A 26222-nucleotide genomic window follows, 5' to 3' on the forward strand; every position below is an offset into this window, starting at 1 on the left:
GATTTCCTCTGTAGCTGAGGGACACCACAGACATTTTAACAGTATGTGCGAATTAAATGTGTACCTTCCCAGGGTAGTCTCTACCAGGCACCCACATTCTTCCTGAAGCAAGATGCCCTGCTCCATAAAGGATCTATTTGCTATGCCAATGGATGGATGCCAAATCTTTTCAAAGTAGAAGAGGAAAAGGTGAAACAAAACCACTAGTATTTAGTTGTGTCATTTAGGCTCAACAACAAAAGGTATCCATTAACACACATCAATATCCAGAAGAGAATGATGGATTTTTGTATTTTTTTAGATCAATGTTAGACAATAATATTTACATCAGAGCTCAACTACTTTCTATTTTTACTTGATTTCCTCTGTTGTAATGGGGTAGATGTCACCTCTACATTTCAGTTACTTGGGCAATGCCTGCTTCTCTGGTTTTACCCACTCTGGGTATCTTTGTTTCCAATTGGTAACAGTGCAAAATATATATGGAGGTGAAATTTCTCCTTTACTTAGTCTTAAAGGAGGTTCATTGTTACCAACCCCACTTCTTACATGTTGAACACCCACTCTGTGCCAGATGCCTAATTCATAGTCATAAAATTCTTAAAGGTAGGTGCTATTATCATCACCCATTTACTGAGAAGGACATTAAGCCACAGAAAGGTTAAGTAAATTCCCAGTCTCCAAAGAGTCAGGGAGTTACAAAGCCAGACTCAAGCCAGAGCAGCATGTATTTAATTACTCTAAGAGACTTAGTCCTTAATCTCCAAGTGTCCACAATAGCTCTTCCTTACTGATGAGCATGTAAAAATCTGATTGTTTCAGCCTGCCTGCCTGCCTGCCTGCCTTCCTTCCTTCCTTCCTTCCTCCTTCCTTCAATATTCTTTTTAATTGAATCCCTACTTTATGGCAGAAACTGCGCTAGATAGTAGGAATCCAGGAATAAGAAGACAAAGATTGTATCTGCCCAAAAGGTGTTTATAAAGGTAATGAGAAACTTTTATTTTAAAAACCCTAATATTAAAAATTATCCAAATAATTACATAAAATTTACCAAAGAATACCCTAAAATTAAAAATGATGTAAATGATTAAATCAAGCCAGAATCATTGCCTGGAGGACCCTGTGGAAGGAGATAGCAAGGGACCCATCCCGGTCTGGAGGACCAGAAAACACTGATCTCCGATGTTGTTGATGGAGCTATTACCCAGAGTTAAGTTTGGTCTTGGCATCTATAAATGCAAAGGTGCCACTAGCTCTGCTTCTATAACATGTGAATTCCTGAGTCCTGCCCAGGGAAATGGCACAGCCAACAAGATGGCTGCCAATGAAGTCTCTAAATGCCAACCTTCCTTCCACCTCTCCCTGGCTATCTGTGTGTGCCTAGAAATTAAATAAGTTCCTATAAAATTTCAATAGGGTAACATGTCATAAAATGCTTCTCCAGCCCCCAAATCTCAAGCAGTTCTCTGCCTTCTCTGCCTTCTAGTCTGGCATCCAACACTGGTTTGGAGTTTACCTAAGAACTGCCCCCCTGCATAATTTAAAAGGTTTTTATATGTAAATTTTTAAACATAAGAACACCTCATTTTTTTCTCCATGCTCAGTGACAAGGGTTAATATTTCCAGCCAATAGGAACTTAATTGTTTGAAATTTCTTTTTCTACACTTTGTCCCTTAAAATCTTTATAAAATGCATTAATGTAATATTTTATCTAGCAGTCTGGTGAATAAAATAAAACTCAGGCTCCTGGATCCTTCTGTGAGATTTCTCAGGATATCAATATTTCTTAAATCTTGTCTTATTGCTCATAAGACAAGTGGAGTGGAGAATAGGGCCCTTGGTGTGGGTAATGCAGTATAGTCTTAAGAGGTGAGAGAGAAGGCAGAGTCACTGGATTTCTACTTTGCCTCAAGTTAATCTCTGCACTTGGCGAGGAGTCTGCTTGTTCCTCTCCCCCTACCTGTCCCCAGCTCATGCTCACTCTCAAATAAATATATAAAATCTTAAAAGAAGAAGAAGCAGCAGCAGCAGCAGCAGCAGAAGCAGCAGCAGCAGCAGCAGCATGGTATGCCAGATAGAAATGACAAGGAGATAAGATAAGAATCCTTAATCCAGAGCCTACCAGAGTACAGAGCCTTTTCCTGTCCAACCAGAGACACTTCATTTTTATCTATTTCAAATCTGGAGCTTCCATGAAGAATTTCAATGTCAAGAAAAGATGTCACTGCTTTAAAGTTTAAAGAATTACTAATACCTGATTTGAATTAGTTCAAGTATCCAAACCCAAATGAATTAAATTTCAGAGTGATCTAGGAATTTGCAATGGGATCTTTTAAGTCCAGGCTTCTTCAATAGTAGAGGACTGGGAATCTTTTCTATATCTCTTCCAGTTCGAGATTCTATAAGTCAATGAATCTGCTGTCTGCCTGGACCACTACCTTGGACCTCTCTGCAGTAAACTAGTTCCTCACAGAGGCTGACTTTCTTAAGATTTGCCTCTTAAAAAAGAACTGGGAAAGAAAATATGGCTAAATCATGGTTACAATTTGGTTTAAGAAGAGAATTACTTCACATTAAAAGAAACCTGAGTTACTGTGAAGAAATACTCTATAAATCCCGAGTACTGAACAATTATCCTTACGCTTTCCAGTGGGCTTCCTTTCCAAAGAGCCAATAAATATGTCCGAGGTGCCTTGGCAAATGAGTCCCATTCAAAGAGGAAAACCTCAGAGCAGAAAGGAAGGGAATATGCAGGAAGAATGAGTAAGAATGAAGGACAACACTGGCAAGTGTGAAGTTAGTGTTTTGCGTGACATGTTTAAATACACCAAGGAAAAGACAGATAAACTAATAAGACATCCGAAAAAAGAGGAGGAACCAAATCTGCAGGGCTTTAGGAGGAGAAAGGGAAGCAGAAGCTGTCCAGGGGATGAGGGAGGAGAGGAATACAGCCCTATTCCTGGGTGATGGACCACAAGAATGTGAGAGAGGCTACAACGGACCCCAGTTCCTGTAAAACACTGCTTGCTGCAGACAAAAAGGCAGCAGTAGGAGGAAAGTATGGCCATAATTACAGAAGGAGCTGGAGAGACTTAGGTTTGACTGCTGATCTCAGTGTGTCAGTCAGGTCCCTGGGAAAAGCAACATGGGTACTGTCCACGTAACTCCTCCTTACCTTAAGTGCTATAGGACAGGAGAGGAGGAAGGAGGGTTGGGTGAAGAGATTTCCTTCGAGCGGATTCATGGTGTGGAGTTCAGAGAGAATTACTGCAGACTGCTGCTGGAGGAAGGTTTACCAGCACGCCCTTGCTTCATCTTTGCCAAGTAAGTGGCCTAAGTCAGCAGGACCTAGGAATCTGTAACGCTACAGCTGCCCCGATCCTAAGGCCCAACTAGGTTTGGGAGCCACAGCTCAGGAAAGAGCTTTCACTAGCACATGGTTAGAGACTGAAGTGGACAGAGTCAAGAAACACCAGTAGGAAGGAGAGGAAATGACACATGGTCCCGCAGCCATGCTTGGGGCCAAGTAAATCTGTTGAGGTGCTCAGCTGGGATGATTTAGGTGAAGACGGTTCTCTCCTTGATGTCCCTTCAAAGAGCCTTCCAGAAGCACAGGATTCCTGAGACGTGGTCATAAGGTTCCAGTCCTCGTTCCGCTGCCAATCATGTCACTTTGGGGCAACAGAGTCGTTTAGTATGGTTGAGATGGTCACAAGGGTGGCTGAACCTACACGATTTCAGTTCTTTTGATTCCACTTCACACACGCAACACTGACATGGATACACAGCTTAGGAGGAAGAGCTCTCAGTTCCCAGGACTGGGCAGCAAAACTGCTCTGGGGCACAGCTGCCTCACTGATCTTCTCCATTCTTCCCCTGGCACTTCATGCTTCTCCTCAGATACTTGTTTCTTGGCTCCCTGGTTCTCTCCAGAAGCTCGACCCAGCCAAGCAGCTTCTGATCCCTTTACGCATTTCTGAGCAGGCCAAGGAGCCTTGTTATTTCAAAAAGTGATAATGGTTGAAAATGGAATAACACACATAACCCTAGATAACCTAGTCACGTCTTTAAAAATAACCAGCAAGTTACCTATGTGGAACTTTCAAGTGAAATAGGAGCAAACACATGGTTTTCCAAGTAAACCAAGAGCCCTTTCAACACATCAGTTTGTTCAGAAGGACTTTCTAGGTCACAGAGAATTTAAAAAATTAATGAATTTAAAAAAAATGTTTATTGGCGATCTTTCCCCACAAAACGTGATTTTCATGAGGGCAGAACCTTGCCTTTGTCTCCCATGTTATCTCTAGTCTCTTCAAAATGTCTGGCACAGAGTAGGCACTCATTTCTTATTTATTCAACAAATTGATGAAAAAGTAATTTACAACGATTAAATATAATTTGTGGGCCTTAATCCAGTAGATTTATCTTTTTAAAATTAGATTTCTCCTTCAATTAATACTAAAATAAATATGAATTCCTTAAGCACATTACTGGAGAAGTAAGACATAAGGAAAATAGGACTGGAAAAATACCTGGTTGTGGAAAATCTATAATCAGATCATGATGAGGTAATTTTAGTTCAACAATTTCATTAACTGATTTTCATTGTTTTTAAGAACAAAGCACTTGCTTTTTTGTCTAAATGTAACATTCTAAATGTTCCTAAAGAGGGGTGCCTGGGTGGCTCAGTTGGTTAAACATCTGTCATTGGCTCAGGTCATAATCCCAGGGTCCTGGGATCAAGCCCCATATTGACCTCCCTGCTCAACAGTGAGCCTGCTTTTCCTTCTCCTTCTGCTGCTCCCCCTGTTTGTGCTCCTTTGATCTCTCTCTCTCTCAAATAAATCTTAAAAAAAAAAAAAAGTTCTTAGAGAAACAAGGACAAATCATTCAATGAACTCAATTAGTGTAATACAACATATAACTCCAGCTGTTAAAGGAAAACTGTAATGTCCCACATACTTGGGGGTTCCATTTCTCACCAGGTGTGCAACCATCAGCCAGGAACATGGCCTTTCTCAGGCTCAGTGCTCACCTGTACCTACCTCAGAAGCCAGAGGTGAGGAAGCTTCCATGAGGCCACCTATGCAGTACTTAGCACAGTACCAGCTCTCAACAAACACAAATGCTTACTTACTGTTACTAAAGAGAGTGAAATATATTTCATTTGGGTTTTGAGATTGTGGTTTAAAGGGAATTTCTCTAGATCCGTGTTTACTCTATCTATCTATCTAACTATCTCAAGAAAACACCAAACGCACTGTAGGAATTGACTGATCCACAGTCAAGATGGCTATCTTAACCACTGCACTTTGTTTGATTTGACTTTCTGTAGCAACATTGTGAAAGTCAATGTCACTTTCCTAAACTAGTGCAAAAGACACACTTATGCCTGTAAATTCTGTTGGCAAACTCTGTTGAGAAATGACAGTGACTCCCAGAGCCATTCCTGTCCTTCTCCTGCCGCATCCTCACGGAGAACATGTAAGCAATGGCTCCAAATCACCAAAGTGGAAATTGGTTCAGAGACCCTCTCCTCAGGCTTCAGTTGTTTTGTTCTTTCAAAGCATTGTCCCTTCAGAATAAGCCACTTACTCACATGTAAGGGTTTAGCAGTCTGGAGTTCTTTAGAAGTGAGCTCCATTAATTACAGACATCCTCAAATGCAGTTTTTCTTTCTTTTTCCCTTTTGATGTATTAAACTGGCTGTCAGAAATTAAATTAATTCAGAAAGGAATGACTGAATATCTCCAAATTGAATCAACTGTTAAAAACTTCCTGGAAAATGATTTTTTGTTGCTAATGCTAGGCTTATCAACCTACAAAGTTGACTTACTTGTTATTTAAGAGGACAATGCGCATTAATATTGTATAACTGCATAGGTCTTGCCAACAAAAGTCTCATATAACTGGTTTACATTAGAATAAACAATGCTTAGATGCCAAAAATAGAAAACCATCCCTTCACTCTGTTCTGTATATAAGTCTGTTTTGTAAACAGGAAAAAAAATGTTTTAGGCTTCATCTGTAAAATAAGAATTTAAAATGTCATACAACTGGTTCATATTATAACCCCAAAACACTTAGATACTAAAAATAGAGTTTATATCAGTTTATATCCCAAAACAATAAGAAATGAATGTATCAGGACCCAGGAATTTAGAATGTCTACAGCAGAGAAAACAATGAACTTTTTCATGGAAATAATGATAACAAAACTTCATTTCCTAAGATTTATGTATTCAGAAAATTTTAGGAGCAGAAGAAATCTCAGATATCAACTCATCTATCATTCTACTGCAGGCAATATAAAACATAACCCTGCAAGACAGAGGAGAATCTATTTTATTCTGTATCAGGATTATAGATTTGCAATTGAGTAATAATCTGTCGTAATTTGCAAGGGTGGCATGTCATTATGTAATGAATATTAAAACCTCTTCTTGGTTGTAAAGAGTCTCCAGTCCTCTCCAATGACTTCCATGAGAGCAAGGCAAGAGCTTCCATCAAACCGAGGAGAGCTGGTTGCTAGCATCCCAGGTTTCTATAGGGTGTTTATACTGCTCTCAAATCTGTCTCATCATAATGACACTGTCTTTTGATACGAAGCTGAAGGAGGGAAGATGAAGTTCTTTGTTACTCTGATTTGAGTATCCATCTTTTCCAGAACTCTCAGTCTACACACACAAAACCCAAAAAGCCTCTCAAAAGCAGGTGATTTATGAACTTGTAAAACCCAAGAAGTCAATCAATATGTAATGAAGTAAAGAGAAAAAGAAAGAAAAGCAGGCAGGTGTGACAGAACGCTTGGTCGATGGCAATTACTGACATGCCTGGATTGAAAGCGTTCAGTTCACTTACTAAGACCTCCAATTCTGATAAACACTGATTGATGAGTGAGAGACACATTTCAGATTGCATGCGCCTCTCTGAGCCTTCACGTCTAAGTCACAGGTGGTGGGTCTGTACGTACACACACCGGCTGCCTTGTTACAATCTCCCATTCCCCCTCCAGTTCCTCATTTTTATCTAAATTACTCCCTACGAGTTCACCCGAGGTGATGATGTTTGTCCAAAGTGATGCAGCTGTCAAAACATTTCCTTATTTCACAAGCAAAATGCAGGTACTTACTTTTAAGCCAAAACTAAGTCTTTCAAAATATCCGCTACAACCTTAAAGTACAGCCTTAGATGCTGAAATGGCTGAGGTACTTAAATCTAGATGGCCAGCTGGTGATGGGCACAGAATTTGGATTTTAGAGTAGGATTCTAGCCCCTCACTAGGTCCCTAACTGATCTTGGGCAATTCATTCACCCTTTCTCTGTACCTCAATTCATCTGTAAAAAAATTAATTAATTTTTTTAAAAAGGAGATTAAATCAAATTCACTCTGAAGTGTCTTCCAGCCTTAACACTCCATGATTCTTGTTATCTTTTCAGGATCATTAATGTAGTTATGTTATTGAAATTAATTCTGCCACTTAGAAACTCTGTACTACAGCTTATTTCAATACCAAACTATATGCCTCACCAAAACGTATATGGGAACGTCATTCTCATGCAGTAAGATTTGAGATCCTACGTATGACGGCCAAGTACTACCCCATCAGCTGTTCCTCTTTTACCAATATCTATTATTTCAGGGGGGGCCTGGGTAGCTCAGTGGATTAACCAATAATCTATCACTTCCCACAATGACAATATAAACAAAGTTGGGCTAGCGTTGTTTTTGTTTTTGCTTTAAGAGTTTAAGTTTGTTTTTAATGTTTCAGTTCTCAAGATACTCATGGATGCCAAGTACATGGTAAACTTTTCTGCACAGATTTATTCAAAAGGTAAATACATACACATTCCAACAAAACAGATAGGGTATTCATAACATCTGACAGCTATTCTAATAATCTTTCTCCAACATCCATTACCTTTCATATTTACATCTTTCCTTTGGCAATTCCAAACTGGAAGGAAAAAATGCAGAGGGCAATGCCATCTGCATGAGATATGAAATGTAGTGTGAGATGTGCTGATTCAAATACAAAAAATGATACAGTTTTCTAATTCATTTTCTCTGATTTTTTTCAACTGATACATGAGAGTATGAGATCTAAATCAAGCCATTCCTGTTAAAAAAAAAAAAAAAAAAAAGGAAAAGCTTCAAAGACAAAGACAAATTTAAAACCCAATCCTTTTTTCTGTAGGTAAAAGAAGATGGTTGGCTAGCAGGATGGAGAGAGGAAAGGAAGGAAGTCCTGGAGCAACGGGGAGATAATCCTTTGCAGCATGGATCTTCTAGGAAGCCATTTTAACCATTTGTTCTAAACTTTTTTTAAATGTTCATTTGAACATTATTTTTATTTCATTTATTAAAGTCGTCATCTATGTGAGCTTGAATTTTCTAATGGAAATCGTTCCTATTTGTCTTTAGAAGACTGTGAAATCAGAAGCATGAATATAAAAAGATAGGTCCAAATCTGTTGTGACAGACAGGCTTCCTCAAAGAAGTGAGACACAATATAGACTGTAAGTTATTAACAACCCCTAACAATCTGTAATCCTTGGTAGAGAGGAAGACTGGATCTCTCCTGTATAGAAGACACTGGAAAACGACTTCCTTCTGATTTAGAATGGACAGTCACAGAAGTTCAAGTTACGAACAGAGAGGTACCCTATGTGTCTGAAATCCTTCTTTATGCTTCTGCCATCTAGAAAAAAATGAGGAAAGAGGGATGCCTAGGTGGCTCAGTTAGCTAAGTGTCTGCCTTCAGCTCAGGTCATGATCCCAGGGTCCTGGGACTGAGCCCCACATCGGGCTCCCCTTCTTGGCAGGGAGCCTGCTTCTCCCTCTCCCTCTGTCTGCTGCTCCCCCTGTGTTCTCTCTCTCTCTCTCGGATAAAAAAATCGTCTTTACAAATTTAAAAAATTTTAATGGTGAGTGCTGTGAAGTGTGTAAACCTGGCGATTCACAGACCTGTACCCGTGGGGCTAATAATACCTTATATGTTTATAAAAAAATAATCATTTTAAAAATTTTTAAAAAGGGGGAAAAATGAGGAAAGAGAGAGTGAAAATGTGTGGTGAGTTGCTTCAGTAGTCACAGAAAGAGGAATGTCACAACTAGGAAGGGCAGAGAAGACAAAAATGAGCAAGGAGTAGCGGCTCTGAAAAAAAAATCAGAAGAGAAGACAAGGTTTCAAGGCTCAGCTCAGTAGCAAAGTTAGGGCAGGTGGAGGATGAGCTCTCTTCTGCTTTCTCCTCTCTTGCCACCACATCATGTGACTTCAACGTCCCCTCTGCTAACCTCCCCATCCAACTCCCCTCAACAAGGCAGCCACAAAACGCTACCTTCGACTCCACTCCAGAGTCTAATTTCACAGGCACAGCCTAGCTCTCTGTCATTCCTTGGAACAGCCCCATCTCTGAAATCGCTACAAAATACCCACAGCTCTAATAACTTCCGATCTTCTCTAACCCCCTTCTATCTCTCTTTAAACCCGTCCTCCATCTTCCCCAAGACTTCGGGTGATACACGGACACTCTCGCTTTCATTCTCTCTCCTACACTTGGTGTTTCCCAACATTTCTCCTCAGAGGCATCTGAAACTCTACCACCCCATGTCCTTCTGACCCATCTTTCTGGGCAACCTGTGATTCTGAATCAGCCCTCTTGTCTGTTTAGCTTTGTACAGGTCCCAGGCTGCTCCAGACCATGGCCGAACTCCATGCCACAGGGACCTGTACGTCCCAGCACGGCCCTCGGGGACGCCTGGCAAGCCTGGTACTTAGTTTTGACAGACCCTGCCTCACTGCCTACTCTCAGCCTTGACCGGTTTCCGTAAGACCCCTACTCCCCTCACTCCAAACTTGCTTCCGCTTCCACAAGGGAACACGGGCAGCCCTCCGGGCACTCCTTTCCTTCCCTTCACCTGAATGATCCTCACCCACTCCTGTCCTGGAAGGTCTTCCCGGTTAGCAGTCCAACGTGCATTCCCTGCAGGCTGTCTTCATCCCTTCCCATCCTCTGTCTTGTGAAGGCTTTTTCTTCATTAATTATCCCCCTTTCCTGTATTTGCATCTGAGTCCCTTTCAGCGCGTGCTGCACAACCGGGGCGCCATTTTCTTAGGAGACGGTGTGTGTACACAGGCCAGGTTTCTGTTTCTACTGGACCTTTCCTCTCTGCCCTAAACACACTTGTTTTCTCTATCCTCATTAAAACAAAACAAAACAAAACCTCCCCAGATCCAACTTTCCAACTTTCTCCTCAGGCTTCAGCCCCAACCCCTTCCATTCCTTCATTGCCAAACTTGTTGAAAGAGTATTCAAAATTTGCTGCTGCCACCTCTTCCCTCGCTTCAGCCCACTGCCATCTGGCAGGCATCCCCCTCCACCGCCCTGTTCCGCAGTCAGCATCACATCCTAATGGCCAAATTCAATGGCTTTTTTCAGCAGCCGTCCACCCCTGCATCTGTAATGGCCCCTCCAACAGTGGGGTAAGAGTGACTCATACTTTCATTCTTGAAAATCAAGTTCCTTGGCTTTAGGGTTCATCCCTGCCTCTGGGTGGTCCACCATGGCTCAGACTGCCCTTTCTCTGGTTCCTTCTTCTCTGCCCAATTCTTAAAACTGGGCGACCTCAACTCTTGCCTTTTCTCACCCTACAGCAGGGGAAGCAAACCATAGCTGGCCTATGGGCCTAATGGGGCCAGTTGCATGTTTTTGTAAATAAAATTTACTTGCACCCCATTCATTTAAACACCTTTACATAACCTCTTGTGGCTGTTTTCAAGATACAAAGACAGAGTTGAGTGAGTAGTTGTGACAGAGATGGTATGCCCTGCACGGCCCCAAATACTTAACATCTGGTATTTTCCATAAAACATTTGCTGGTCCCTCTCTAGATAAGTCTATGCAGTGACTCCCAAAGGATGGTCCCAGACCAGCAGCATTGACATGTAGTCTTTGAGCTCCCCCTGAAGCCAAACACATAGGAAGTAATGGAAAGAAGCACAGGAATCTATGCAACTCTCCAACTGACTGATGCTCAACTACAGTTTAAGAACCACTGGTCCAGCGGCACTGAGTGGCTCAGTCAGTTAAGCATCCGACTCTTGGTTTTGGCTCAGGTCATGATCTCATGGGTCTTGAGATCGAGCCCGGCATCGGGCTCCATGCTCAGCAGGGTATCTGCTTGAAGATTCTCATTCCTTCTGCCCCTTGCCACACTCATGCTCTCTCTCTCTCACTCTCTCTCAAACGAATAAATGAATCTTGAAAGATAGAAAGAAAGAAAAAAGAAAGAAAGAAATAGAACTACTGGTCCACATAACACTGGACAATCCCCAGGGCTTCAAGTACCACCCATGCAGCTACGTGGGGAGGCTCAGTGGTTAAGGGTCTGCCTTCAGCTCAGGCCATGATCCCAGGTCCTGGAATGGAGTCCCACATCGGGCTCCCTGCTCAGTGGGGAACCTGCTTCTCCCTCTGCCCCTCCCACTGCTCGTGATCTCTCTCTCTCTCAAATAAATAAATGAAATCTTAAAAAAAAAAAAGTACCACCAATGCATGTGGTGACTCTTGAACTAAGCTTCACTGTGCTCTAAATTAGTATATTTAACTACTGGATATTTCCACCCAAAGGCTCCTTCCTCTTCATTCAACTCTTTCTCAACACCCTCTATAGGATAAGCTGCCATCTGTGCAGGAGTCGAGCTGCCAGATACAAATGTGTCTTATGCAATATTTGAGACATACTTATACTGAAGAATTGTTCAGTGTTTATCTGCAATTCAGATTTCATTGATCTGTATTTTTATTTACTCAACCTAAGAATGCTACACAGGCCTTAAAGTGAACATGAAAGAGTTTTTACCCCAAAGTAGCACAGAGTTCATTCAGGGAGCCAATGATCTAAACACAGTGCAGAACAATATGATAACCTCAAAATCTCACATTTTTAAACTCTCTCTCCCCTCTTCCCATGGCAGTTAACAGCTGCATGGGCTTTTGGGGCTAAGCTACTTCAAAAGCCTCTCCTAAAAACCCAGAAAAGGGGATTCTGATCCTCAAGTGGAGGGAAAAGTCGTAAAGCAGAGAGAAACATTCTAATCAAATGTGTGTATGAGAAACAGACTGCGATATGAATCATAATGGAATGATAAGACATTAAATATACTCAGATGCTCATTTCTCTAAACTTTGATCTTTATGAACCATTTCATATAATAAACAGTCAATACTAAATGAGCTGAAGTTAAGTATTTTAAGATATGTTAATAAAAATTGGGTCAATTGTTTAAAAAAATGATAGCCAGTGATAAGTTCATGGTTCGGAATCTGGATGTAAACTCAAAGTCCTTGGCTTCTGGTCCAGACCACAAACCACAGCACTGAGGCTCATCTGGTAGCATTTTATCTCATTAACAAGCCAGGAAGAACTCTTCCACATTGGTTTTGTGAAGTCTGATGACAACAGTGAGACTTAAGCATTCTGTTAACCAGCATCTTTCGAACAAGAAAGTAGATTTTTAAAACAATCAGTTTTTTTAAAAAAAATTCTGACAGGGGTGCCTGGGTGCTCAGTCATTGGGCATCTGCCTTGGGCTCAGGTCATGATCCCAGGGTCCTGGGATTGAGCCTGGCATCGAGCTCTCTGCTCAGTGGGGAGCCTGCGTCCCCCCTCTCTCTGCCTGTTTCTCTGCCTACTTGTGATCTCCATCTCTGTCAAATAAATAAATAAAATCCTTGAAAAAAAATTCTGAGTTTTCTAATTAGAAGAAAAAAAAGACAATTACTTAAAACATAGACCTCTTTTTTTTTTTTAATCAAGGCTTCTGGCAATGAACATTTCCACCTCACTTTGAGCAAACTCATGTTTAAAACTTTCTCCAAAGGCCCCCAAAGAAAACTTACTGCTATTATAAGTCACCCACACTTGAACACAGTCCATGGAATCAGCTGTGGACATGGAAAACAATGACAGCAGAGACAAATGAAATTCAGACTTTCTCTCATTTCAGCTAATACCTACTCACTCACTTTGTCTCCTATTCTCATTTTAATCAATACTGGTTGATTTCAATTCAACAAGTCCTGCACTCAGTATTTAGTTTAGGTGGAAAAAGGAAGACAACAGAGAAGAGGCAGTTGCCAGGCACCAAGATAATCTAGAATATTGAAAACAACTATCCCCTGATTTTAAATTCCCAACACTGTTTTAGTAAATCCAAATTTGCAACTCATAAATGACATTTGTTTCTTGATGCAAGTTGAACTTGTAGGGTTTCTTGAAGTGAAGAGATCTCATAGCAATTTTGCTTTTTAAAAACACACCTCTGAAACCTATACATCCAGGTTCTCAGAACATCCCTCCTAGATAAAACAGCATTGCCTTCAACTTGCTCCTTGAAGAAATAAGAAGTGCCAGCACGGATCAGAAGCATCAAGTCGAGAACCTTGACTCTTAAGTGGTAAATCACTGGGTAATGAACCACCCTCAGCTCCAGTGCTGGGAGGCACTGGCATCGGTCAGGGGAGTCCTGCTTTCACAGAAGTTCCTGGAGGACTCAGGTGAGTTCAGAGAGGACGCGTCCACGTGAAAGGAGCAGAGCACACCCACTGTAGCAATGCAGGCCTGACCTCATCCCCACACCTTCAGTTCCCTGAGGTCAAGAATGGTGTTGTATTCATCTCCTTGACCCTGCCAGCAGCCAGCAAGGTGTCACAGGATAACAGGGTCTCTGTGAATATTTATGAGCCCGTAAAGAACAGGACCAGAGCTGGAGAACCACACAAAGGGGAGATTAGAAGCCTTCACATGAAAGTCACACTTAACTGGCCCTTTAAAAAATACCGTTCCGCGGGGTGCCTGGATGGCTCAGCAGAGTAAGCCTCTGCCTTCAGCTCAAGTCATGATCTCAGGGTCTTGAGATCGAGCCTGGCATTGGGCTCCCTGCTCAGCAGGGAGCCTGCTTCCTCCTCTCTTTGCCTGCCTCTGCCTACTTGTGATCTCTCTCTCTGTGTCAAATAAATAAATAAAATCTAAAAAAAAAAAAAAATACCGTTCTGCTACTTTAACTACTCATAGTTTTCCCCCTGCCCTTGATCCAAATCATAAGGAGTAATGCCTCTCTCAGCACAATTCAAGATAACCCGTCATTATCAGATGTCTGAGCAGTCTTTCACGCCAGTAGGCAGTCAGATAAGGCACTTCTAGCCCTGTGCTGGTTTATAAAAGGCCAAAGTTGCATCTTTTAAAAAGATTTGTATTTGATTCAATACCTTAATCCAGAGACACCTTCTTAATCCTCGAAAGGAGTCAAGCCCTCCTTTTAGAATCCTCGGTATTAAAAAACAAAGTTGCTCATATTCCCCCTTCTGGCAAAGTCATCATTTTAATTCTTAACGTATAGGATGAATGTTCTTCTCCACAGTTCCTAAACCTGTATGTCGAGTGTGAGGTGTGTTTTCTTTCAGTTAGTATTTATTTTAGCCCAAATCACAGAACAAACTCAGTGTGTAAACAGCACTGTATCTGCGGGTATGCAAAGAAAATCCACTGGACTGAAATAGTCACTAAAAGAACAATCACTCAGGGAGTTAACCATTCAAATATGGCCAGTCGCTCAAACTGCAGAAGGCTCATTCCTAACTGGAATTATAAAAGAAATGGGTATTTTAATAACCACATTAAAAAAATACCTAGCAGACTAATGAGTTAAGAAAAAAATCTTTTAACCAAGCAAACAAAACACCAGCAATAATCTGCACTCATTAAAGACAGTGAGTTCTTACGGAATCAAAATCAGGTTCCTCCACGTTCAGTGACTACTTACACACAGCTGTGAAACGATGAAATCAAATTCGAATAGCAGACAATTAATTTTAAAATAAGTATTACCTGAACATTTAGCAGCACAGACCTACATTTTCTATGAAATATTTGCAGGAACTTGACACAGATGCAAGTGAATAAAACATCTATCTAAAAATACTGTATTTAGCATTGATTAAAAAAAAAAAAACACTTGAGACAGCAAAGGAAACATCACAAAGGAGCTTTTCCAATGTGTGGTGGCATACAAACAAGTGTATCTTGCAAACAGTAGAGTACTAGGTTTCTTGAGGTCCCCACAGTACCCAGAGGTAGAGGGGAGAAGCAAGGAGGTCCCCCAAATAGACATCCGCTGAAGGAGGATCAGTTTGGCTCAGCAGCATTGGAACAGCAGGTTCAAAGCCAACAAAGAGTTAAACACCTAGGCTAGCTCTGTAATGAATGCTTAGTAAGTTTGGCCAACGAATATCAAGTAGATACCAGGGCTAGAGCAACTGTTAAAGGGATGACCTCCTTGAATCTTATTTGCATAGCAATGAGATGTCACAAAGGCATTAAGTCTGAAACTGCAATGCTGTTTCTAATCCATGCTTTATTTTGTTGTGACATGAAGCAAACTGCTTTTTAAAGTAAAACAGAAATGATTCCAGCAATTCAGGCAACGGGGGAGGGTGCGGGGAAGGGGGAACAAGTATAGATTATAAAACTGACTGGAAAGTAGCTATGCAAAGAGCTATTAAGTCACTCTGGGAGCAAAACCAGCTGGGGGGAAAAACGAACAGTAAAACAGTAACTTTCGAGGATTATTTTCAAAGTGAGACCAGGTAAGTAAGTTGCTGGCTTTTGTCAACTAATATATGTGACTTGGACCAAGAATAATGCATGTCTGCTCACAACAGACAAAATATCAATGAAATGAGCCAAACTATTTCAAAGTGTATCTGTTTCAGCCTCAGGCAGTTGTCTATAATGATGTGAAAGCCTTCAGTTACAGTTTGGCTCTTGTTTTTGTTTTGTCTTATTTTGTTTTCAGGAATTATGCTTGCAAGTATTATTATCATTAGCTAATACTAAGGGAAACTGGGGGATTTTTTTTTTCCTTTACCATGGAAGAATGCAACTTCTTTTTAATATACTGGATTAAATTACACACACAGCTAAGGCTGCAAAGAGAACAACAAGAAAACCACATTGAAATCAAGCTTTTGTGTTAGAAAATGAAAAGGCGTTCAACAAAATCATGAATACTCAAGGTCTACCTATATTTCTTTTAAAAAAAAAGAGAGAGAGAGAGAATACTTCTACGCTTCAAATGTTGTAAGTTCATTTCTCTCCCAGAGTCTTATGCATCAAATTCAAACGCAGAGTACAATTAAATGAAAACAAAATAAAACAACAACAAAAAACCTCCATGATGCCTTGAACACGCAACTTACCCAGTTACGTTGTTTTTCTGCCATAATTATCAAAGAACATAGAGATCTTTATCCATCTCTGTCACAAAGACAGGCAAAATGAAGTTTTAGCTGCCTGTTACTCAAATCCCTGAACCACCTTTCTGAAGGCATAAAAAATAACTCTCTTATTTTGTAATTCTGACAGAACCTCAAGTTATTCACCAGACCATATGAATCTACTTCGGGCAATGAAATTAATATTTTAGTAAGTCTTCTTCCATGAAACAGGAAGCCTTTTAGTAATGACCTTGGACCGGTTAATAGGAAAGGCAAGAAAAGCAGGGTCCAAAGCCAGAGGGTAATTGTGATTCAAAGACTCTTTTATGCAAATAAGACCCCTAATCATGCTAATGAAATTTTCTACATTTTATCTTCCATCTTTTTATTTACATTCAGCTGAGAAGCCAAAATCGGAAAAGAGCAGATTTCCGGCTTCTTTATCCAACCTGTCCCATGCAGGCAGGGCCCTGGAGAGCTGCAGGACCTTCACTGAGCATCCGATGGGCCACCCCCAGAAGTAACAGGACAGAACTAGAACATCCTGCTTAGACTGAAGTTAGATCCAGCAAGTGGTAAATGACTCAAGCAGGGTGCAAAAACTCATACTGATTGGGCATTGGTTAACATTTCCGTTTTCTCTTGTATTATCAGACTGGTCAGGAAGCGAAAAGTCATTTCCCAGAGGGAGCATCTGTACTGTTGTCCTCATCTCTGGACGCCCTCAGTGTGCTTCCTGCCGACCTGGGGGCACACTCCTATTTGCCATGTCCTGGCAGGTGCTTTCAGGGGCAGTGTGGTCTGGAGAAGCCTGCACGCTTCCAGTAGGATGGCTACGGGATCACAGTAACTATGAGTCAGGCTGGGGACAGGCCAGGAGCTCAGAACTCCGCTAAGGAGAATAGTTGTTGGACAAGCAGAGGTACAGAGAGCACTGTTTGTAAAGACAGACAAAACCAAGTTAGAATCCCGACTTTGACACCTCCTGTGTCATGTCACCTTGGACAAGTCACTTCCCAGCTCTGTGCCTCAATTTCTTCATCTCTAAAGTAGAGATCATGATAGTATTTATCTCAGAGGGTTGTTGGGGGTAAATGAAAGGATATACGGAAACCTTGTATCAGTGTTAGGTGTTATGAACCAATACAAAAACGCATAAAGAAACTGTAATAAGTAAACCCAAGTTACTATCACCAGTATTGTCAATAATTTCTTTTTAATAGTCTATCAAGTCTATCAATCCCATGCCTACTGAGCAGCAGGAAGTTTGGGAGTTTTTCAGGATTCTTTATCCATTTTTCTTTTTTCAGCTTTCGGATGAAATCACGAGGAGTTTTAGTACCTTTCCCATCTCCAACAGCTCAGGCCATGGCAAATAAACATGCAATCTAAATAAAAAACTATACTTGCTATGGAAACAAAACTTCAAAATAGGTGCTCCGGGTCTCTCTTCCAACCCAGCAGCCATGTCTGATTTTCTCTCCGTGGAAATTCTAAAGTTGTCGCAGAGGATATTCTCAAAACAACTTTTAGGTGTGTCAATTTTACTTACTTTTTTGAAGGTTTCCTTTATTTATTTCAGGGATTCAGCACGAGTGGGGGTTGGGGGGCAGAGGAAGAGAGAGAGAGAGAGAGAGAGAGGGAATCTCAAGTAGACTCCATGCTGCACACAGAGCCTGAGGTGGGGCTCCCTCCTGGAACCTGAGATCATGACCTGAGCCGAAAGTAAGAGACAGACGCTGAACCGGTTGTGCCACCCAGGTGCCCCAGTGTGTCATTTATAATTAAGGGGGTTTGGGGAGAAAATTTAAGTATGATGACAGCTAAGGAATTAAAATATTATTTCATGTTTAAAAAAACACGTTATGAATAGACTTAAAGTCACATAAAGCTTTAGAAAAAAACAACCATCAAAGGAATCTGACTGATACCCATGGCCTATCTTTGCACTCCATCACCAGGCTTTGAGAGTATGAGACCATCCTGCTGTTTTGGTGCAAGGATTCATGTGGCTACATTTGAGAAGCCCTGGTTGTAGACAAGAGCTGTGGATTCAAATCTCGGTCCTGCTAACTAAGGTCCATGACCTTGGTTCAATTCCTGACCGTATCTTTGTTAACTATGGAATAATGATGCTGGCGTGCGTGGCTGGCTCGGCCGGTTAAGCATCTGGGGTCAGGATCCCAGGATCCTGCGATGGAGCCCCACGTTGGGCTCCCTGCTCAGGAGGGAGCCTGCTTCTCCCTTTTCCTCTGCCTTTCTCCCTGCTTGTGTTCTCTCTTTCTCTCTCTCCCTCAAATAAATAAAATCTTTTAAAAAATCAAATAAACAAAATTTAAAAACAAAAACTCAAAAAACCAAAAAAGAAGAAAAGAGAACAAAGATAACAAGTGTAGGCAAGTAGGTGGAGAAGTTGAAACCCTTACAAAATAGTTCGCAGCTATGAAAACATTATGGAGGATCCTCATAAAATTAAAAATAGGACCGCCCTATGATCCGTCAATCCCACTTGTGGGTACTTAACCAAAAGGATTGAAATCGGGGTCTTGAAGAGATCACTAGCTCTTCTATGTTCACTGAAACCCTATTCACTAATATCGTGTGGAAACAATCTCAATGTCCATCAACAGGTGAGATTTTGCAAAATGTGATACATGCACACAATGGAATACCATTCAGTCTTTTTAAGAAGAGGAAATTCTCTGGGGTGCCTGGGTGGCTCAATCGGTTAAGAATCTGCCTTCAGTTAGGTCATGATCCCAGGGTCTTGGGACTGAGCCCCATGTCCCGGTTCCCTACTCGGCGGGGAGCCTGCTTCTCCTTCTCCCTCTGCCTACTGCTCCCCCTGCTTCTTCTCTTTCTGTCAAATAAATAAATAAAATCTCACAAAAATTAAAAAACATAATGATGCTGACATCCAGCTACTAGAGCACAGAGGATGCTGGAACCAAAGTGTATATACAAGAACCTGATGTAGTGGACGCTCGACAAATTAGCCATTTTCTTCTCCCTCTTTCCTACTGGTTGTTTAGGATCTGAGATCATAATGTGCTTGCAACTCCACCAGCCATCACCTCTAACTTCTCAAGGACGCTGACTCAGGGGTGTCTGGGTGGCGCAGTCGGTTCAGCATCCAAGTCTTGGTTTCAGCTCAGGTCATGATCCTCTACCCCACCTGTGCATGCTCCCCCTCTCTCTCTAAAATAAAAGATAATCATAATAGTAACTTAAATAAATAAATAAATAATCAAAATAAATCAAAATAAAATAAAAAGATGCTAAATCAGTCCAGCCTTGAAAACCTATACATCTCGTTCATTTCTCCATTCGGCAAATATTCCTTAAGCATGTATGTAGTGGCAGACACCGTCTGTGCAAGAAAGGGCTCAGGAGGCAAGAAAGAATGTGAAAATACACCATTCCAGGTCATCATTTCACAGATGAAGTGTTTTCCATGACAGCAAATGGCTACAGAGCCTTCTCAGTTGAGGGAAGGAGAAGCAATGACAACACACGCTGGCACCCCGGGTAATTCCAGCATGGTTTAATGCTCTCACCAGTGTTCACTAGGACACCAATGCCCCCATTCAGTTCGCATCAGGGATATTAATAATAACCAAAAGCCATTAGTGAGGCCAAGAAAAGGAAATGAAAAGACCCCAGACCCAAACAAAGAAGGCTTCCAGCAGCAAAGAGCCACCAAGAAGAAACTGCTGGAACTTGGTCACCAGTGGTTCATCTCTGCACCCTGCCCATTTACTCTCTTTCCAGTTCAGTGGTAACAGCGATCACACCATTCAGACTCAGCACTCAGACTGCTCCAGTCTGCCCGGAAATCTGCATGAAAGCAAAGGATCAAAATGCCTTTTCATCTAAAGAACTGTGATTTAACTCTCTGCCTTTTTAATTACTCTCAATTACTTTCCCACTATTTATAAGGATTTTTTTTTTTTGCATAACAAAATCCAACTCTAATCAATATATGCAGTATATCCCAGCTGATTAGTGTAATTCTTGCCCCACCATGATGCTGGAGTTGTGCCAGCCTTACCTAGCACACAATTAAATGTCTGGTACTGCCTGCTGCTACCCAGCAGGTCTCACGAGTTAATAGGGAAAAAACGGGATTCACATTTGCCTCTACCAGCCCCTAAGTGCCCTTGCTCTCTCTCATCTGCTTGTAGACACGTACAAAGTGTGCCTGGAGAAATAAAGGCCTGGAATAATCACACAAACCTAAAAGACACAGGAACTTAAGAGAAGGATCTCCAAAGCCTATCTCGTCATCTCCTCATTTCAGTAAATCCTTCCAGGAATAAGGTATAGCTCTTCCCACCTTCTATTCCGATACTGAACTGTGTGAGCACATTCTAAGTACAGAAAAGAATCAGGTATCTAGACCTACCTAAATCCAATATTATGAATTATGTTCAGTGTACCTTCAAGCCAATTTTCAATAAACACAAATCACTTAATAAGAAATTAAGAGCATTACACACTTCTCATGCTCCCATGGATTTGGTGTTAATGAGATTTTGTTTGTTAAGCTCACAGAATGACATAGTGTCTAAAAGACAGAGCCTTTTCCAATTTCCATTCATTCAAGAAACAGTTATTGAGCATTTTTTGTAAAATGACATTTCCAACACACACACCTGTTCATAGGCTGATTTTACCAGCCTGCCCCTCAAATAATGCTTTCTTGCAGTATAATTGGAAACAAAACAAAACAAGAACAAAAAAACCAACAACCGGAATTTTACAAGACTTACATTTTAATCTATTCTATGACTCTCAGCCAGGTACTCTCATACATTCATTCACACACACTATGTGCCTGACACTGTAAATCCAATGCTCTAAAGCAAGATTCTCTTGCCCACAAAGGTCAGAAGTGAGTAAGCAGCGGCGTGGAACCTCCATGTCTCAGTATACACCAGAATGGTGTATTAGTTGTAGGTTAGTATAGCAATAGATACAGCACACATGTTTGCAGACGACTTGATTTTTAAATGTAAATTAGAAAGACCCCAAGGACCCTTGTAATAGCAACATTCTTATGTACATATGTATTCTATGCTTTCTGGAGACAGAAAAGACTCAGTACTGAAGTGGGTTCCCACCTCCCAGTGTATTTTACCGTTAACTGTCAACACTGATTTCCATGCAGTTGTACCATTCGGTACAAATTTCTCTATCAGGACCTCCTCAGAAACAAAGTGGTGCACCTGGAAGGTAACCAGACATTTGGATGTGTCCACGATGCCTTTTTAGTGTATTTGCCGCACTCCTTGAAAACCTACGGGAAAGAGCCATAGCTCTGACAGGTCAGCCAGTCAAGAACCTGGGTGTGTCTATGCCTGGAGGATCTTTCCTTGGAATAGAAAATGTGGACCTCAAATGTACTACATCCCACCAACACCAGAATCATAATGCAGCCCCAATACCTCAGAGATTTTTCAATATTTGGCTGTGGATGTTCCATTGTGAAGGTCAATGATACACTATTCAAGTTGAACAGAAACAAATGTGGTCATTCAGTTTTAAATATTAAACATGGGGAAGATCTGGCAACATTAAGAGTGAAGTAGTAAAGGTTGATGAAATGCTACTGAGCCCTAGGAACGATGGTCCCAGGGAAGAGGATGGGGACACCCGGGGACACCAAGGAAGAGACACCGGGACAGGTAATTTCATGACCAGACAGATGGTATTTGGTGCCATACCAGCAATACAAACTGTAGTGGGAACCTGAGTAGGCAATGTGTAAACGCAAAGCAGGAGGTAAGGATTCAGCGAACCTACAGGAGGGCATAGGGCTCCAGCTAGGGTTGGAGCAGGGGGCTTGTGCAGGGGGAACACAGAACCGGGCCAGCAGCCACCAAGGAGAGAGAGAAAAGTAGGAGGGGGCCCTGCAGCAGGTAGAAAGCTCTGAATAATCACGTCTACTCCTCTGGACATTCCCAAGTTTGGGAACAAGAGAGATCCTCATTCAGTATCTTCACAAAAGAGCTGATGTAGTCAGAAGTGTGATTCTGGGTGGCTCTGGCCTAAGCCCACCGACCCAGAAATTCCTCAGCTTTCCCATCTCTGCAGACCTTTCTCTCCTAATTCCAGTCCCACTCCAATGTGCCCCCGCCCCGGCTCCCCTCTGATGTTTCTCCTCAAAGTAGTGCTAAAGGAGAAGGTCACACTCTAATTTTCAGACCGTCACATATTTGAAATAAAATACATTCTCCATATGCGTACCCTCTTGCCTTTCTCCAAGAAATCAAATATACAAAAATTTAAAGTTAAAAAAACAGACAAATTAAGGAGAAACAAAATATTCTTTGGAAAAGAATGTGCCCCAGGATCTGCTTAAATAGTGCGTTTTCCCTAATTGAATGCATTTAAAATGTGATTTGCTTTGAAAAATGTGATTTACGCTCATGTTTAAAAACGTTATCTATCGTATAAGAGCAATCTAGGCTTATTCACTTTGATTATTATAATAACCACTGATGAACTGTATGAAAATGGCATATCTCATAAAATACCTGTATCTCCCTCTCTCTCTTTGAAGAGGAAGTAGAATATGCTATTAATCCTACTTATTTAACAGAAATACAGAGAGTATAAATTGAACAGACTGTGTGCAATGCTGAATAAAACTTGGGAATAAAGTGACGCAGGTAAATAATTACACATACAAAATCCACACTTCCAAAGTAAAAGAAGATTATCTAATTATTGGATAATTCAGGAAGATCTAGGAAATTGATCTGGCTATAGAATATGTTTTCATCTCACATTTCCCAATCAATTGCCTGCATTGCATAATTCCCTCATCCTAGTCGTCCTCTTCTGAATGTAAATGAGGTATCAGGGTCTCGTAGTTACTCCAGGCACTTCCAAGCAGATGAGGTCACTTCAACTCAATAAAAGATGGCTTGTGTCATCTTTCTGACTTAGGGCACACATGCTTTCTGTCCTTTTCTGGACCTGTTTCGGGAAACATCAGCCAGTCCAGAAAGCTAACTTTTCAAGGGTCAGGCACCACATTTGTATAATACGCTTTCATGCAAAATCAGTCCAAGGTCATTAGAGCACTCAGTGCATTTCTGCCAACAATGGCATGGATTTTAAGAACCAGCATAGGCCTCAGCAAAACTAACAGTATAATGCATACTTACTTCACCCAGACTATGAAGGATCTGCTACATCTGCAGGAAAGAGGGAATGGTAGATTATTTTAGATAGCTCCTAAAGAAACATACTTAGGAAGATGAAGAGTTAAGAAATCTCATAGAACTAGCTGTTTACATTAATACCGTTGCAAGAGAGAGCTAAAATTTAAATTGTAAACAGGTAGTGACAAATCCTGGAGGATATTTCAGGATATGTGTTTCTCACATTTCACTTGTTGTCAACATTCTCAATGTATTTCTTTACTAACTGTGGCACTTTCAAGCATTTATGATCATCAAAAAGAAATCTATCCCACAACAAGGATATTTAAAAAGGGAATTTCTCAGTCTCTTATATGATTGGAAACTTTTGCATGGCAACAATCTGGAGTCAAAAGGATCTATATCATTAACCCATCAACCCTAAAACTGAAAAGGACACTGAGAAATGCAGATTTCAGATAAATATAATATAGGGCTGATAGTTACAAAGAAGAAATTGACCTCACAAACTACTTTTAAATTGTTAGAGCAAAAATTCCACTAGGAGTTTTACTTGCCTACCCTTGTTTTTCAGAGGTACAAAGTCCTGCCTAAGGTTTTGGTGATAGTTCGTGTTGGGAGTTATCACAGGCTCACTCCATGGGCATGGCCATCAGTGAAAGAAGCAAAAACATCCTAATCAGTTGCAAAGTAAAAAAAAAAAAAAAAAAAAAAAAAAAAGGCACACACCACTTAAGTCAAGAAGCACAAAATGGCAAATGATCAAGTTCCAACAGCTAAAAAGATCCAAGACATTATGAGCTTTTAATGAGTGAAACATGCCATGAGAAAGAGACCTTCTGTCAATAAATCCAAATTCTGGTTCACTAATTAAACCATCTAATACAGTGTCTGAATATGTAGACATCAGACTTCAACATTTCTTAATTATATTCAATTCCGGGCATATTTTTCCATTTAATTGACATTCTAAAATGCCTTTACAGTCCTATCAGATAGGTACCAAATTCTCAAAGGAGATTACTACACACTTCTGAATTCTGATTCATCTGATTGAAATTGTTATTCTGAAACTTTTCTTTGAATGTGGAAAAGATTCACACTCCCCACTTTGTCCATAACTCTAGAGACATTAAGGTCATCTATTTGCATCTGGCCCACTTTCTTGTGTACCTTTCTTCGCAGTGGGGCTCTCCACAGCCAGGCCAATCTTATGAAACCAAGGCTTCAAACCCTGGCCTGGCATGGAACTATAATCATGTGAATCACACAACACACCACTCAACCAATCACAGCACCGACCGCCATCATTAAGCCACTGCTTAGAACCAAACAGAGTCTCAAACTGCAGCCTTGAAATAGACTTTAGATGCACCAAATATTTTTTTTCAGATGCCCAAATTATTAATCATATGCTTAGACTTTTTAAAAAATCAACAAAATGTCATTTGCAATAGATGGTCTAGGTTTCAGAAAAGACCAACCTACCCCTTTACCACTCCTTCCAAAATGCAGGCCCATTCAGCTTTTGAAGAACACACCCCCCCCCCCACACACACACATACACGGGCATGCCATGTTTATTCTGAAGGAAAAAAAAATGACATTTATACTATCATTAAGCACATTTGTCGCTAGATTTAATCTGTATTTTCCAGCATGCTTTCAGATGATTACAAGTGTTAAGTAACATCCAATGATATTTCATAGCATTAATAATTTGGAATTTATTTCAAAATGTGAAACACAATCGCTGCTACAACGCATTCACTTTTTAACCTTCCATGGTACTGAAAAGCTTTAATTTTTATCAGATTGTTTGGAATTTAATTTAGTTGAAGTCTGGAATTTAATTTAGTTGAAGTCCTGAAGTTACAATTAAACTTCCAGTTAACATTTCATATCTCTATCTCATTCAATGGCTGAACTTATCTCCAACATCTCAAAAGAAAAAAAGAAAAACTAAGAATTATGGAAATATCATTTGCAACTGCTCTGCAAAGTACAAACAGCAAGTCATGGTGAACATCCAAGGTAAAATTTCGAGCCTTCTCACACCCATTCTGGAAGCCAACCTTACCATGCATAGTGTTTACTTTATTATTTTTTTTTAAATGTGCGTTATAAAGCAAGCAAGAGACATGAATGCTAAGTTCCCAAAGGACAAAACACCTCAGAGTTCTCTGTGCCAAAGCTAATTCATAACTAAGCCTCAGAGGAAAACTGGGAACCATGAATATACCAAGGACATCAGCCTGTAGGAAAAAGCTACTTCCTTTGCATGCACCAGAACCGTGCCGCCAAACTTGATAGATTCTTTCAACCTCCAACATTAAAAGGTGCTGTGATTTTTTTCTTCCTTAAGTATACACATCTTTAGCTAGCTAGCTAAACTGTAGTCTAGCTAACTAGACTGCAAGCTCCTTGAGAACATGATTCATTTTTCTCCGCAACTCACCCCTTGAAACCCTTACAAATAAAAAGAAAATTGAGCAGATATTGATGGATTACATTGAATGCATTCCCTGAATCCAGAAGTAGATAAAAAAAAAAGACCTCAGAGCAAGAGTCCAACATGGAAAAGGGAAGAATATTTATTCCTGGAGATGTCTGAAGCCTTCGAAATTTTATTTCTCAGCTCCTGGGCCAGCCGTGATTACTATCTGGAGAAGGAACTGAGGCAAAGTCTAGGAAAACGGAAGATAAACTGACATTAGGCAACAGAGGAATGTTAATGACTGGCAAACTGAAGACTAAAAAATGCAGGC

The 26222-nt window shown here is 40.8% G+C and overlaps 1 protein-coding gene across 2 annotated transcripts in view; it reads right to left on the reverse strand.

Annotated features, from left to right (window-relative positions):
• The window catches only part of FAT3 (FAT atypical cadherin 3), a 660150-nt gene that overhangs the window by 627646 nt on the left and 6282 nt on the right, over nt 1-26222 (reverse strand). The gene's annotated exons all lie outside the window — the stretch shown is intronic.

The sequence above is a fragment of the Mustela putorius genome, unplaced genomic scaffold (genome assembly GCF_011764305.1).
Source record: "Mustela putorius furo isolate JIRA1106 unplaced genomic scaffold, ASM1176430v1.1 tig00001069_pilon_pilon_pilon, whole genome shotgun sequence".
Taxonomy (NCBI): Eukaryota; Metazoa; Chordata; class Mammalia; order Carnivora; family Mustelidae; genus Mustela; species Mustela putorius.